Below are 14,595 nucleotides of genomic sequence, written 5' to 3'. Positions count from 1 at the left end.
TTGATATCATCTACAAGTTATATATTTTAAAATAGGTAACATACAAATTTATGTTTAATTCCTTATAGCTCTTGAAAATGAGGTGTCTGATTTTGTGAAACCCAGTATTATATCCCCAGCTGATGGACTGGGAAGTTCAGTCACTTGCCCAAGGCCACACACCTGGTCCGCGGGGGGGAAGCTGTGATGAACCCAGCTCCTGGCCAACCTCAAGGCCAATCATTAAACCACCAGGCTGCAAGGGAATAAGCTTAAGGTCCGCCCTTAAGAGTTTCCAGCCCATCAAGCAGGTGTGGACCCTGGACTCTGAGACCTATGCCAGATGGTTCTGCCAGGGCACCCAGGGGTCCCCAGGGAGGGAGCAAAGGACTCTGCTGGAAATGACCCATGCTTTCTCATCTCCGAGCTTTGCAGATGCCAGTCCCTCTGCCTACAACACCTTTCCTGACAGCACCTTTGCCTAGAGAGTGCTACTACTCATTGTTTAGGCCTCTGTTCAAATATCACCTCTTCTTAGAAAGGAAGCCTCTTCCATTGCTCCCCCCCTCCAATCCTTGTAAAGTTTAGACAAATCCTTTCAAAGTTTGCCCCTTCAGGCTGAGTCAGGAGCACCCTTCCCCACTTGGGCCCCCTGCTCCCCCTTCCTGGAGCTAATTCAGTCCTAGCCCTGCCCCATTCTGGGCTGTCGCTATCTGGGCCCCCACTGGGCTGTGAGTGTGGGTCTCTCTCAGTCACTTCAATGCTACAGCACAGGGCCGGGCCCAGAAGGGGCAATCTCAGCAACTCAACTCTGCAATCTGCTGACTAGAGAGAGGGGCAGGAAGGGCCTAGGACTCGGACAGAGATGATTAGAGCGTTTGGACTGATGGGGAAACTGAGGCCACGCAGCACACAGAAAATCAGGGACAGAGTCAAAACTGTCTTCCCTGTCACAGGCTGATCTTTACCCAAAACCGTGCTTTCCTGTGCCCAGAGCAGTCTTTCTCAGCTGCCCCCGCCCCAACAGTCCCCGGAGATGCAGATGTTCTGGTCCCCCGGGGCTCCACGGGCCCGTTATCTCCCGAGCACCTTGCACAGGCTCCTCTCAGCCCATTTCCCCATCTTCCCACACCCGATGGAGACTGGCTCTTCATGGTGCTTCTCTCTCCACAGAGACCATAGATCTGGGGTTAACCTCCCACTCTTCACTTCCCCCAAGCTTGGGCTCTCTCAGAATAGATCTAGAGATGCAGAGTTAACGCCCCCGCCCTATCTGGGAACCTCCTCCCACCTAAGGCCGCGTGCGGCATCCCCACCCCACTGCCACCAAGGTCACTTTGCGGGGATCATCCGGCCCAGGCTGGTTCAGCGCTCCCTTTCCAGTTCTGTCTGGAAAGGCCGGCCCACCCTCACAGCGGCTCCCCGCGCCCCGCCGCGCGCCCCTCGGGGAATAGGCCATGTATGTGTGCCCCTTCCCGTGCTTTCTGGAGGGTTCCTCCCCTCGCGATGCCTTCTCTTCAGGCACCGGGGGGTAGCGAGGGCTCTTTTGGAACGTTCCACGAGCGCTAGTGCCTAGCGCCCCGCCCCTTTCCCCGGGACTCTTTGGAAGGCTCCGCCCTGCGCCGCTGCCGAGGGGCGCCCCGCCCCCGAGCCGGGGGAACAGACCCCACCGCGCCGGCGCCCTGCGGCTCCCCTCCGCGCCTCTTGGGGAGGAAAGCCCCCCTCCCGCGCACACAAGCAACCCCCGCCCTCCAGAGCCCCCGCCAGATCTCTGGCTCCCGCAAGGCCGCGGGGATCTGCGCGACCGCGGGAGAGCAGCTCCCCCTTGTGGCCCTGTCCTCGGGAACTCGCGGCAAGCCCGATCCCGGGCTCGGAAGGAGAGACGCGCAGGACCGATGCTAAGGCAGAAAAGGTGTTAAAATGCATACAGACATGCAGACATGCATGCATGCATGCATGCATGCATAAAAAAAATTGGCGTCGCAGTCATGAACAACATTCTGCAGGCTCTGGATCAGCCGTTTGCTCCTTTAGTAAGTGCTCCCTGACTCCTCCCCCATCATCCATTCCTCCAGCTCCTCCTTGACCACCCTGCCGGTGCCTCCCCGGCCTGGCCCCCTATCATGAGCACCTACGAAGGCGCACACACGAGGTGTGCCTTTCCACAGTGTCAGCTCTATTCAATCATAAAGCAAAGTAAAATCACAATTATGGAGCAGGTTCAGGATTCCAAACTCAATGACAATTCACCATGTGATTAAATTTGGCTTCTGACACAGCACACAGAGCAGGACAGAAGACAAGCCCGCACAACAAATAAGATCACAGAGGGGTGCAGGAAGTGAACGAACCAAAGGCAAAGTCAGTCTGTGGGCGCGCAGCTGAGATAAGGCCTCTGTCTGGCCCAGGTCGGCTCTTGGCACTTACTGCTTCCGATGTTCAAGCCATGAAGGGTCTCGGTTCTGTCCGGAGATCAATCAGATGCCTCTTTTAAGTGGTCAAACATAGAGGGGTCAGGTCTGAAGAGTCTGACAGTTTGCTGCCAAAAGGGATTTAATCGGTTTTGGGTCTCTGCAGACCTGCTCTGGTTCTGCTTCTTATCGGTTCTGGGGTGCCAGCTGATGCTGGTCCCCGCGATATCTCCTAGCTGCGGCACCTTAACTGCTTGTGTCATGGCTTGACACAGGCCGCTGCTTGACATGAGAGACTCCATTTTGCTCTCTACAGCGCCCCCCCCCCCGGGGGCTGTCACTGTCTGCCTGTGAAGGCAAGGACAGGGCTGTCTGGGTCACCACCGGGCCTCCACAATCAGGGCACAGAGTAAGCCTCAGATGACCAGCAAGGCACCTCCTAGGGAGCATTCACTTACTCCCTCAACACACATTTTGCTTTGTTTTGATTTAATAGCTTTATTGAGGGGCGCCTGGGTGGCTCAGTCTGCCTTCGGCTCAGGTCATGATCCTGGGGTCCTGGGATGGAGCCCCACATCCAGCTTCCTGCTCAGGGGGGGAAGGGAGAAGGGGGTCTGCTTCTCCCTCTCCTCCTGACTCTCCCCACTGCTCATGCTCTCCTACTCTCTCTCAAATTAAAAAAAAAATTTTTTTTTAATTAAATAAAATACTTAAAAATAGTTCTATTGAAGAATAATCTACATATCAAAAATTTCACCCGTTTTAAGTGCTTTCATGATTTGGGGTTGACTTTACAGAGTTGTACAGCCATCACCACACTCCAATTTTAGAACATTTCCATCATCCTAAAAAGATTCTTGGGCCCATCTGCAGTCACTCCCCATTCCCACACCCAGCCCCAGGCAGCCATTGATCTCCTTTCCCTGACGTATGTATCTTTTTCTTCATTTTACATGCATTTGCTGAATAATTGCTTCCATCAGATATTAGGTGCTGAGAATACACAATGACACACACAGGCTCTGCCCTCAGGGGAGCTAAAGTCTGGCTGGGGCAATGGCTAATGGGAAAATATGTCCATGTGCTCATTCATTCATTCAAAACTATTTAATGTTTATTGAGTGCCTTCCAAGTGCCAGGTACTACCCTAGGATCTAGGGATAGAGCAGTGGGGGGCGGGGGGAGAACAAAAATCCTGCTCTGCTGGAGTTGATATTTTAATGAGAGGATAAAAAATAAAGAAATAAACAAGTAGATGTGTGATACAATGGCTGGTTGAACGTTCTGAAGTGTTATGAAAAGAAGTAAACCAGTGGAAGGGATAGAAAGTGATGGGGTGAGGGGCGCCTGGGGGGCTCAATCAGTTAAGCATCGGACTCTTGGTTGCAGCTCAGGTTGTGATCTCAGGGTCCTGGGAGTGAGCCCCACATCTGAGCTTTGGCACCAGGGCTCCCTGCTCAGCAGAAGTCTGCTTCTCCCGCTCCCTCTGCCCCTCCCCCCTGGGCTCATGCGCGCGCGCACTCTCTCGTTCACTCTCAAATGAATAAAATCTTTTTTTTTTTTTTTAGATTTTTACTTATTTGACAGAGCGAGACAGCGAGAGAGGGAACACAAGCAGGGGGAGTGGGAGAGGGAGAAGCAGGCTTCCCGCCGAGCAGGGAGCCCAATGCTGGGCTCCATCCCAGGACCCTGGGATCATGACCCGCTGAAGGCAGACACTTAACAGGCGCCCCAATAAATAAAATCTTAAAAGAAAAAAAAATCTCTCCCTCCCCCTCTGACCTTACCTACCCCCCTTGCTCTTGCATTCTTTCTCTCTAAAATAAATAAATCTTTTTAAAAAAAGTGACGGGGTGTGATTTTTTTAAAGATTTTTATTTATTTGAGAGAGAGAGAGAGCATGAGAGGGGGGAGGGTCAGAGGGAGAAGCAGACTCCCCACCCAGCAGGGAGCCCCATGTGGGACTCGATCCCCGGACTCCGGGACCATGACCTGAGCCGAAGGCAGTCGCCCAGCCAACTGAGCCACCCAGGTGCCCTATGGGGTGTGATTTTAGACAGGGTGTTCAGGGAGCCCCCTCCCCAGTTCTGTTTGTACATAAGGGACCAAGGCCACAGGTAAGTGGACCAAAGGGACACCATCCAAAGGAGCACCTTTGACCTTGGGACAGCACTGTCCCACACACTGCAGCCCATTCAGCATTCCTAGCCATCCCAGGTATCTAAAGACCTTTAGAGCAGGTCTCAGAGTTTGGTTCAGGGTCCCCTGGGGAGGTCCGAGACACCATATTCACAAAGTTCAAACTATTTCCATAAAAATATCAATATGTTTTTTAGCTTATTTCACTCATGGAATGTGTACTTGTGGTTTCTTGTATTTTATTTATTTATTTATTTATTTATTTATTTATTTATTTATTTAATTTATTTATTTAGAAGTAGGATTTCATTTTATTTTTATTTATCTATTTTTTTAAAGCAATCTCTAATGTGGAGTATGGGGCTTAACTCATGAGCCTGAGATCAAGAGTTGCATGCTCTACCGACTGAGCCAGCCGGGCGCCCCAGGTTCTTATATTTAAAATTCTCTGTTTGGGGTCGCCTGGGTGGCTCAGTCAGTTAAGCATCTGCCTTCGGCTCAGGTCATAATGCCAGGGTCCTGGGATCGAGCCCTGCATCGGCATCATCGGGCTCCCTGCTCAGGCAGGAGCCTGCTTCTCCCACTCTGCCGCTCTCCCTACTTGTGCTCACTCCTGCTCTGTCAAGTAAATAAATAAAAATCTTTAAAAAAAATTCTCTGTTTTAAGTTCTAATACAGTAACTATCGGTAGTTGTAGCCTATGTAAATAAAAGCTCTTTGGCATCCTCAATACCTGTAAGAAAAGGATCCTGAGATGAGAAAGTTCCAGAACAGCTGCCCACAGCAAATCTTTCCCAAGTCACTGTGACAGTCACAAAATAATTCCACAAATTTCCAAATGTTGCCCAGCCACTGCCCTTGGGTGAGAATCACAGCCGTTGGCTACAGAGAATCAACTGGAGTCTCTGTCCTTCTTCCTCTTACTTCTGTAAGAGGATGTTGAACTGGATCTTTCCAGGACCAGCAGAATTGCTACTAAGTCCCAAAGTGGCCAACTACCCCATTAGCTTAAGTTCAAGGTTTCCACAATTGGAACCCGCCACGTACCCAAAGAATTCACTGAGCGGACACAAGACTGGCCCAACTTCCAGCAAAACCCCCTCCCCCCACAAAAAAGATGGAGCAGAGTAAGGAAGTGCCAGCCTGTTTGGAGGGAAAGGAAAAGGCCGATTTCCCTCGAGTAACAAGACCTTTCTCTCCCCTCATGAACTCTGAATCAGGTTTCAGCAGTTTTTTTTTTCACTCAAATATTTGTTATGAAAAAATTTAGGGGCGCCTGTTATGAAAAAATTTAGGGGCTCAGTCAGTTAAGTGGCTGACTCTTGGTTTTGGCTCAGGTCATGATCTCAGGGTCATGGGATCGAGCCCCGCTTCAGGCTCCATGTTTGGTGGGGAGTCTGCTGAAGATTCTCTCTCTCTCTCTCCCTCTGACCCTCCTCTCTCCTCTCTCTCTAAAATAAATAAAACTTTAAAAAATTTTTTAAATCTATGGAAAAGTTGAGAAAATAGTACACAAACTCCCACATATCCTCCACCTAGAATCCACAGTTGCTAACATTCCACACTATTTGTTTCCTCTCTCTCCCTCTCAATACCCACACATGCTCACAAACACACGATCTTTGCTGAACCATCCCGAGTCGGCTCCTAAAGACTTTATGTATTCTCTAAGAACAAGCATATTCCCTCCCAGAATGACAATACCATTTTCAAACCCAAAACCCTGAGCGATCATTCCATACAAAGATGTAGTATCCCAGGCTCTGTTTCAAAATGAATGAAAATGAAATAAATCAGACTGATAAAGACAAATACCATATGATTTCACTCATTCGTGAAATCTAAAAAACAAATGAACAAAGAAACAAAAAGCAGACTCACACCTATAAATACAAAGAACAAACTGATGGTTGCCAGGGGGAGGGGGGGTGGAGGGATGGGCAAATGGGTGAAGGGGAGTGGGAAGTACAGACTTCCAGTTAGGGAATGAGTAAGTCATGGGGATAAAAGATACAACATGGGGAATGTAGTCAATGATACTGTAATAACGTTGCGGGGTGACAGAAGGCAGCTAAGCTTGTGAGCACAGTGTAACCTATAGAGCTGAATCACTATGTTGTACACCTGAGGCTAATGGAACATTGTGTGTCAACCATACTCAAGGAAAACTTTATAAATAAGAAATGAACGGAAATGAAAGAAACAGTACTCTGGTGAAATTGTCATTAAGGTTTCCTACAGCCTTTATCCGGCAGGAAAAAAAGAAATTAACATGGAGAGTAGGTGGGGGCAGTAACTAAAAACAAAAGGAGGTGGCACCTGGGTGGCTCAGTTGTTAAGCGTCTGCCTTCGGCTCAGGTCATGATCCCATCGAGCCTCGCATGGGGCTCCCTGCTCCGCAGGAAGCCCGCTTCTCCCTCTCCCACTCCCCCTGCTTGTGTTCCCTCTCTCGCTGTGTCTCTGTCAAATAAACAAACAAAATCTTAAAACAAAACAAAAGGAAACTGTCATGTTTTGATCCCCAGGCATTGAGACTTCTCAATAAACTATTTCCATGTAGAATTGGGACGAGGAGGCCATGACCCCAGTGGACGGTACTGGGCACTGCTGGGACAGAGGTGGGTTTTAAGTTGGCACCAAGATGAGCCAAATTGTAATTTCCAAAGATGGCTGAAACGAGGTTTCCCATCGGGCATATTTCCCTAGAACCCCGACACCCCTCTCATTGAGAAGTGAGGTTTGTATGCCCTCTCTTCTGACTCTTTTGTGAAACACTCACCCTCGGGGCCTGAGATGCTGAGTCAGAATTCCAAATGCCCTGGGGCCACTACCTTGTGAGGAAGCCCAAACCCATCCCTGCGGAGAGACCACGTGGAGAAGTCCTGAAACAACTTGGGGAGAGAGAGTCGCCCACCTGGCCCCCAGCTGCTTCTCTGTCCCAGCTTCAGCCACCAACTGATTACAACCATATGAGATCCCAAGCCAGAACTGCCCAGCTGGATCCTTCCCCCCAAATCTGACCACAGACATGGTGAGAGATAATAGGCTATTGTTTTAAGCCATTATGTTTTTGGAGTGATTTGTTACCCAGCAATAGTAACTAGAAAGAGGGTGGAGTGCAGAAAATAAGTAGCTTGCAGAGAATTGCAGCCTCCAGAGCAGAAAATGATCATATAATGACAGCAACAGCAGATAACATTTAAGTGCTTTCTGTGTCTGAGCACCATTTTAAGTGCTTGGCATTAACCAACTAATTTAATCTGCACAACAACCCTAGGAGGAGAACCTCATTATTATCTCCGTTTCACAGATGGGAAACAGGGCACAGAAAACAGCGGGAATTGGCTAAAAAAGGGAATTTGAAACCCGGCGGTAGCTTCAGCAGCTGGGGTTAACCACTCACCTTGCCAGTGAGGAACATGTGACTTGGCTCAGCCAGTCTGGGCGTTCCGCTCCCCGCCTCCCAGGCCACAGCGATTGGCTGTGAGATGGGCATGTGACTAGATCTGGCAGGGTCATGTGACCTCGGCCAGCCAGTCAGAGTCAGCCTTATTACTTGGGCAGGGCAATCTGAGCCAGAGGTGCTCCCTTTACCTTCGGAATAGGAACGAGGTTCCCAGTGGCTGGAAGGCTGCTGGCAGCCATCTTGGGAGCTGTCGCAGGAAAAGATGGGGGCAGAGGGATGAGAAGAAATAGGGTCTTTGGTGACATTGCTGAACTCTTGTCTCAACTTTAGCTGTAGCCAGCCCAAGGGGTGGATTTTCCAGTTACAAATTCCCTTTATAGCGTAAGCCATTTGAGTCAGCTTTCCTGTTACTTGCATGAGACTAATCAAAATATTTAACAACCAGTACTTTGGGCACTGAGTAGTCAGTATGGTTCACTGCTGTGCAAGACAGTGACACTTGTCTTGCTGCATTGTGGGGAGGTCTGGGAAGCTCTGGGGGACGGACCAGGGCAGTTGGAGTGGTCATGGTGAGGGACATTTGCGAGCCTCAAGGCAGCATGATTTACCAACCAAAACAGAAATATTTTGTATCTCAGCAATCGACCTATCGAGATAGTCCAGGCTGAATGTTCGCTTTACTTGCTGACTGATGCAACCCCCTTTTGACATAAGCTAGTGTGAATGGATTTCTGTTTCCTGCAAGTGGAAAAAAAGACATCCTTTCATGAACCTGAGTCATGAATCAAACCTTTAGGAAATAACAAATAGCAGTGAGATCTCACTTTAACCGAATGAGGTCATTTCAGCTTCGGGTCAGGCAGAAACTCTGCGGAGATTTTGACTGAGCTGCCAGAGTCCGCACCCTTTGGCCCAGGAATCCCGCTTCTGGGATGTACAAGGATGTGGATCGCAGCATTATTTATAATGGGAGGAAATTGGAAACAGCTTCAATGTCTGGCAACGCTGCCTCGTTGAGTAAACAGCGTGCAAACATTAGAAATTGTGTTTACACAAAGATGTTTTAACGGGAACAGCTTACGTTTTGAGAAGGGAAAAAGTAGGGCTGTATAAACAATTCGCTCACATAGTTATGTAAAACACAGATACACACACACATTTTCTTAAAGCCTGAATAAAATAGAAAGGACTCAATGGAAATACATCAAAATGTTAACTACAGTACTGATGTGGGATTTGCAGGCAAAGTATCTTTGTCTTACTAGTTTTCTATATTTTCCAAACTATGCTTAATGGACAGCAAACTTTTTAAAGAAATGTTAACTATTATTATTTTTTAAGATTTTATTTATTTTTGAAAGATTTTATTTATTTATTTGACACAGAGAGGGAGAGTGCATGCACAAGCAGGGGAGTGGGAGAGGAGAGGTAGACTCCCCACTAAACAGGGAGCCCAATGTGGGGCTTGATCTCAGGACCCTGGGATCATAACCTGAGCCGAAGGCCGTCACTTAACCAACTGAGCCACCCAGGCACCCCAAAGATTTTATTTTTAAGTAATCTCTACACTCAACATGGGGCTCTAACTCACAACCCCAAGATCCTCTCCACCGACTGAGCCAGCCAGGTGCCCCAAAACTCTTTTTTATTTTCAAAAATTGTAACTGAGATCATGAACATTTCCAGATACAAAAAAAAAAAAAAAAAACAGAGGGACAGTAAACCCACATGGGCCCATCCCCCAGCTTCAAGAACCATCAACATTCTGACATTTCATCCTCTTTCCCCTCCCCATTGTTTCCAATATTAAAAAGAAAAAATACAAGAGACAGACATCACATTCATTTAAATGATAGAATAAGCATCAGAAAGGGGGGGTATATTTCCTTACATAATTACAATGCCTAATCACACCTAACAAAATTAACATATTTTCTTTTTTTAAGTTTATTTATTTTCTTTTAGTAATCTCTACCCCTAAAGTGGGGCTCAAACACAGGATCCCATGATCAAGAAGTAGCTTGCTCTTCCAACTCTCCCAATATATTTCTTATAGCCAGTCCTGATTCTGGCTACATTCATTGTATTTGTTCTTGATTGTGAGATGGGCACGTGACTAGATCTGGCAGGGTCATGTGACCTCGGCCCGCCAAGGCCCCTCCCAAGGTGGGGCCTGAACTCAGGACCCCAAGATCAAGAGTCACACCTCTGTTCTTGTTTTTGTTTTTAATATTTTATTTATTTATTTGAGAGAAAGAATGAGAGAGAGAGAGCATGAGAGGGGGGAGGGTCAGAGGGAGAAGCAGACTCCCTGCTGAGCAGGGAGCCCGATGCGGGACTCGATCCCGGGACTCCGGGATCATGACCTGAGCTGAAGGCAGTCGCTTAACCAACTGAGCCACCCAGGCGCCCTGTTCTTGGTTTTTAATATTCTTATTTACAAACAGTGAAAAGTTGAGTGTGTGTGTGTGTGTGTGTGTGTGTGTGTGTACAGTTCTTTGAGTTTGGACAGAAGTAGAGTCATGTTAATGACCATCAGAAGCAGGATTCATGAGACTTCTACCACACTCCAAAAATGCCACTGGGCTTTGTAGTCATGTGTGTTTGGTTATGTTTCTGTTCTTTTTTTTTCCTAATGGAAGAGAAAGCGATAATCAGAGGTGATTTAAGCCCTGAACTTACTTAACAAGATTTCCAAGCAGGAGGTTAGGCAGGAGACCGGAGCTCCAGTCCCACTCTCTCCAGCTTGGGGCCTCCTCTCTCTGGGCCTCAGTTTCCCGTCAATAAGGTGGGTGCTCTGAGGACCAAGTGAGTTAGGAAGGTGCTCAGGAAGCTCTCAGTAACAGCAGGGGGTCGGTCTGACCTGCCTTTACTTCTTTATTCACAACCCCCTAGACTGAGTCATCTGGTCCAGACGCAAGGCCTGCCCAGTGCAGCCAGCACTCCTTAGCCTTTCCCTTCTCTCTCCCCAAGCCAACCAGACACTGTGTTCTGTAGTTTCCACTGTTAATGAGACTCTCAGTGGCGGTGACCCCAGAGCCGGTCCCACCTGGGTCCCGGCCTGGCCTCTAGCCTCCCCTTGTTTCCCCTGGAACCCACTCCCCCTTTCCCCCATTCCTAAATCACACCACACCCTTCCGGATCCAACAGGATATCACAGAGGCCTGCCAAGTGCCCTCATGCCTTCCTTATATGACAAAATTATTTCCAGTAATAATCACAAAATGAAACGAACAATATTAATGGCCACACAAAAAATGCAGAGTGAACATTTTCTTTTCTTGAACCCCATATATATAAAATCATGCCAGTAAAAAAGAATTTAAAAATAAACACTACAGTACAAAAAAGAAAAAAAAAACCCACTTATTTATTCAAAGTTTATGGCAAGAGTCAAAGTTTGAACTTGGGTGCTTTGGTTACAGTCTGGTGTAATAAAGCTTTATGTAAATAATTGTGAGTTTTTTTTTCTTCTTGAGGAGAGCGAGATTGGGAGGGAGACAGAAACACAGACAGAGACGAGAGTGAGAGAGAGAGAGAGAGAATGCATGCAAAGAAGCAGGTTGCATTTCCAATGGCTACTTTATAGGAAAGGTTCAGAGCTGAGTCTTATCTTCCAGACGCTGGGCTCTAAGCACTTGTGGGGGTGCCCTCTAAGGCCCCCCCACCCCAGGACTTAGGACAAGGGCATTACCTCCCGGGCCCTGGCTTCCTCCATCCCTCCCTTTCGCACCCCCAGTGCCGAGAGTTGGGCCCCGCCCCCACCTGCCGCCTGAGTTCTGAGGGGGGGAGCCTGCCTGGAAAGTGCGGGGAGATGGGCTTAGCAAAGGTGGGGGGGAACTGAGGCGGCAGCAGGCATGTGGATATAAAAGCACCTGTAGTGGGAGAGAAGGGCCTGAGAGCTGGAAATGGCCTGCTTCCTACCCTGAGCGGTGGGAAGGCAGAGGTTCATTTCATTTTTTTTTTAACTGTCTATTGAAGTAGTGCAAAACAGTACAAACCTTAAGTGTACAGCGGAGTGAATTTTCACCAACTGAGCACACCCGTGCCACCAAGCTCCCAGACCAAAAAACATTTCCAGTCCCCCAGAAGTACCCTCATGGCTCTTTTCAGTCCATGCCCCCTCCCCTCAAGGTCACCATCATTCTGACATCTGACTGCATAGATGGGTTTTTCCTGCCTTGCGTTTTATGTAAATGGAATCAGAAAATACATTCTCTTTAGTGTCTGGCTTTTTCCACTCAACACACTGTGAAATTCAGTCTCATTAGTGTGGGTAGTTAGCGGTCACGGGTAGTTATAGGTCATTCTCACTGCGGATTCCCTTGTGTGACTGTACCCAGTTTATTTATCCACTCTCCGTTGGTAATGAGGGAGGGAGCCAAATGGAAAGAGTCCTCCAGGCAGACGGAACAGTCAGTGCAAAGGTCCTGAGGTGAGAACATGTCTGGTATTTTAGAGGAACAACAAGGAGATCCATGTGGCTAGAGAGAAGCAAGCGGGGGGTGGGGGTGGGGGTGGGGGTTGGGGGGGAAATGAGGTCAGACAGGGAGAAAGAAGCAGATGATGCAGAGTCTTAGGGGCCACAGTGGTGAGTCTAGCTTTTACTCTGAGTGAAATGGAGCCAAGAGAAGTTTCTGAGCAGGGGAGGGACCTGATCTGACTTGGGTATTCAGAGTTCCATTAACTGTGTGAGGGAAGAGAGCCCAGGGGCGGGGGCAGGAGGGGGAAGCCCAGGGTGGGGTTGGGAGTGGGGGGTGGAGGAGGTGGTGGTGGGGGGATGAGTGGGTAGAAGCAGTGGAGGCAGCCGGAAGTGTTTATACTCAGAATACACTTTTGTGTATGTGATTAGGGATATATTTTATTGACTTCTACCATCTTTTTTTGTGATTCCGTTGTCCCCATTTTTGCTATGCATTCCATCCCCTCTCATGTAGGCTTCTTTGAAGTGGCTAGCTGCATATTTGGCTTGGTTTTGTCTTACATTTTTTTACTCTTTCTCTTCCCTCCACTAGTTTGCAATTTATGCATCTTTTGTATTTTTTTAGTAGTAATCCTTGCAGACCAAAGGCTGGAACTGACGGTGAGTGTTCACGGATGAACACCGGTGTGAGCACCGGCCACCAGGGGGCACGAGCGGCTTGGGATGAGCCGGCGCGCAGTGACCGTCAGGAGGCGCGGTGGCGCTCGTCCCATGAGCGCGGCGACCACCTGGACTGTTTCCCTCTGGACATTCCAGACGAGAATGCGTTGGTTCCCGATTTGTGCCAAGGACCTCATAGCGCCGGGGCTGAGGATTAGTGGGGGGATGTAGGCAGGATAAGGTACACCTTCCAGGCCCCAGGGGGTAGGATGAGAGGGAAGCTGGAATTCGACCTCAAAGTTTTCCAGCATTGTTGGCAACCCCGATCCCCATTCCTGGGACATTTATACCGCAAGGTGGTCATGGGAGGAAATGGGATGAGCATGGGCTTCCAGGCGGAGGTGCTTGAGGGAATGAGAATATGGGAATTGCCTACGGTTGTTTGTGTGTTTTTCTTCTGTGAATGTCCAGAGTTTCAACAGATTCTCAAAGGGACCTACAACCCCAAACACAGACTGTTTGGAACCCTATCTCTTCCTCCAGGAACCCTTCCCCGATGTTCTCTCAGACTGGGTCAGGTGCCTTCTCTGGACATCCACAGCCTCTGATCTTCCCCATCTGGGTCCTAACCCCTCTACTGGTGCTCCCACTATTCCAGAATGGATTGTCGGGGCGCCCGCGTGGCTCAGTCGGTTAAGCGGCTGCCTTCGACTTGGGTCATGATCCCGGGGTTCTGGGATTGAGCCCCGCATCGGGCTCTGTGCTCAGTGCAGAGTCTGCTTCTCCTTCTGCCCCCTCCCCACCTCTCTCTCTCTGCCCCAAATAAGTAAAATCTTAAAAATAAATAAATAAATAATAAATAAATAAGCCGCTAACACTAGTAGGTGGGTGACAAATGACAAGCAGAGAGACTTTTGTTCTGTTTTGTTTCGGTGCCAATGAGCCCTTCCACTCCCAACCATTCCCTGTACCCTAAGCTTATGCTTTCCCAGGCTGTTTTTTGCTCTCTTTGTGGGGAGGAGAATTTTGGATTCCCCCGACCACCACCACCACCACCATCACCACGGCCAGGAAGTAGGCAGGGGTCACTGGGGTAGGAAGGTCTGTGCTCGACACTTCAGCATCGCACACACAGCTCATGGTCGCTTCCGCACGTCCCTGCACAGGCCACCCACCAGGACTGCCACTCCCAGCTCAGCCACAGCCAGCTCCTAGCTGGAGGCCCAGGTTTCCGTTCATCCCTCCAGGGACTCCTGCCTCCACCACCTCCCCAAGTCCCACTTGTCCCAGAATAGCTTTTGACTTTGGGGAGTAGGGAAATCTAGGGTCCCCTCTAGCTAAAAGGGAGCACCCTGAGCACGGCCCCACCCGGGGTGGGAGGGGATCTCTCCCGAGATTAGAGAGGAAAAAAAAATAAAGACATAGACACAGAGACTATGTCCCTGTGGGGGCAGAGAAGACGAAGCAGAAAGACAAGAGACGGAGAAAACAGAGAGACAGAGAAACAGACATAGGAGGAGAAAGGCAGAAACCCAAGAAACAGACTAAGCGCCAGAGGCAACGAAAAGGAAGAGGAA

This window comes from Eumetopias jubatus, unplaced genomic scaffold (assembly GCF_037043125.1).
Source record: "Eumetopias jubatus isolate StellerSeaLion01/CBP00866 unplaced genomic scaffold, mEumJub1_p1.0 scaffold_10, whole genome shotgun sequence".
NCBI classification, from domain to species: Eukaryota; Metazoa; Chordata; class Mammalia; order Carnivora; family Otariidae; genus Eumetopias; species Eumetopias jubatus.
This window is presented reverse-complemented; position numbering follows the sequence as displayed.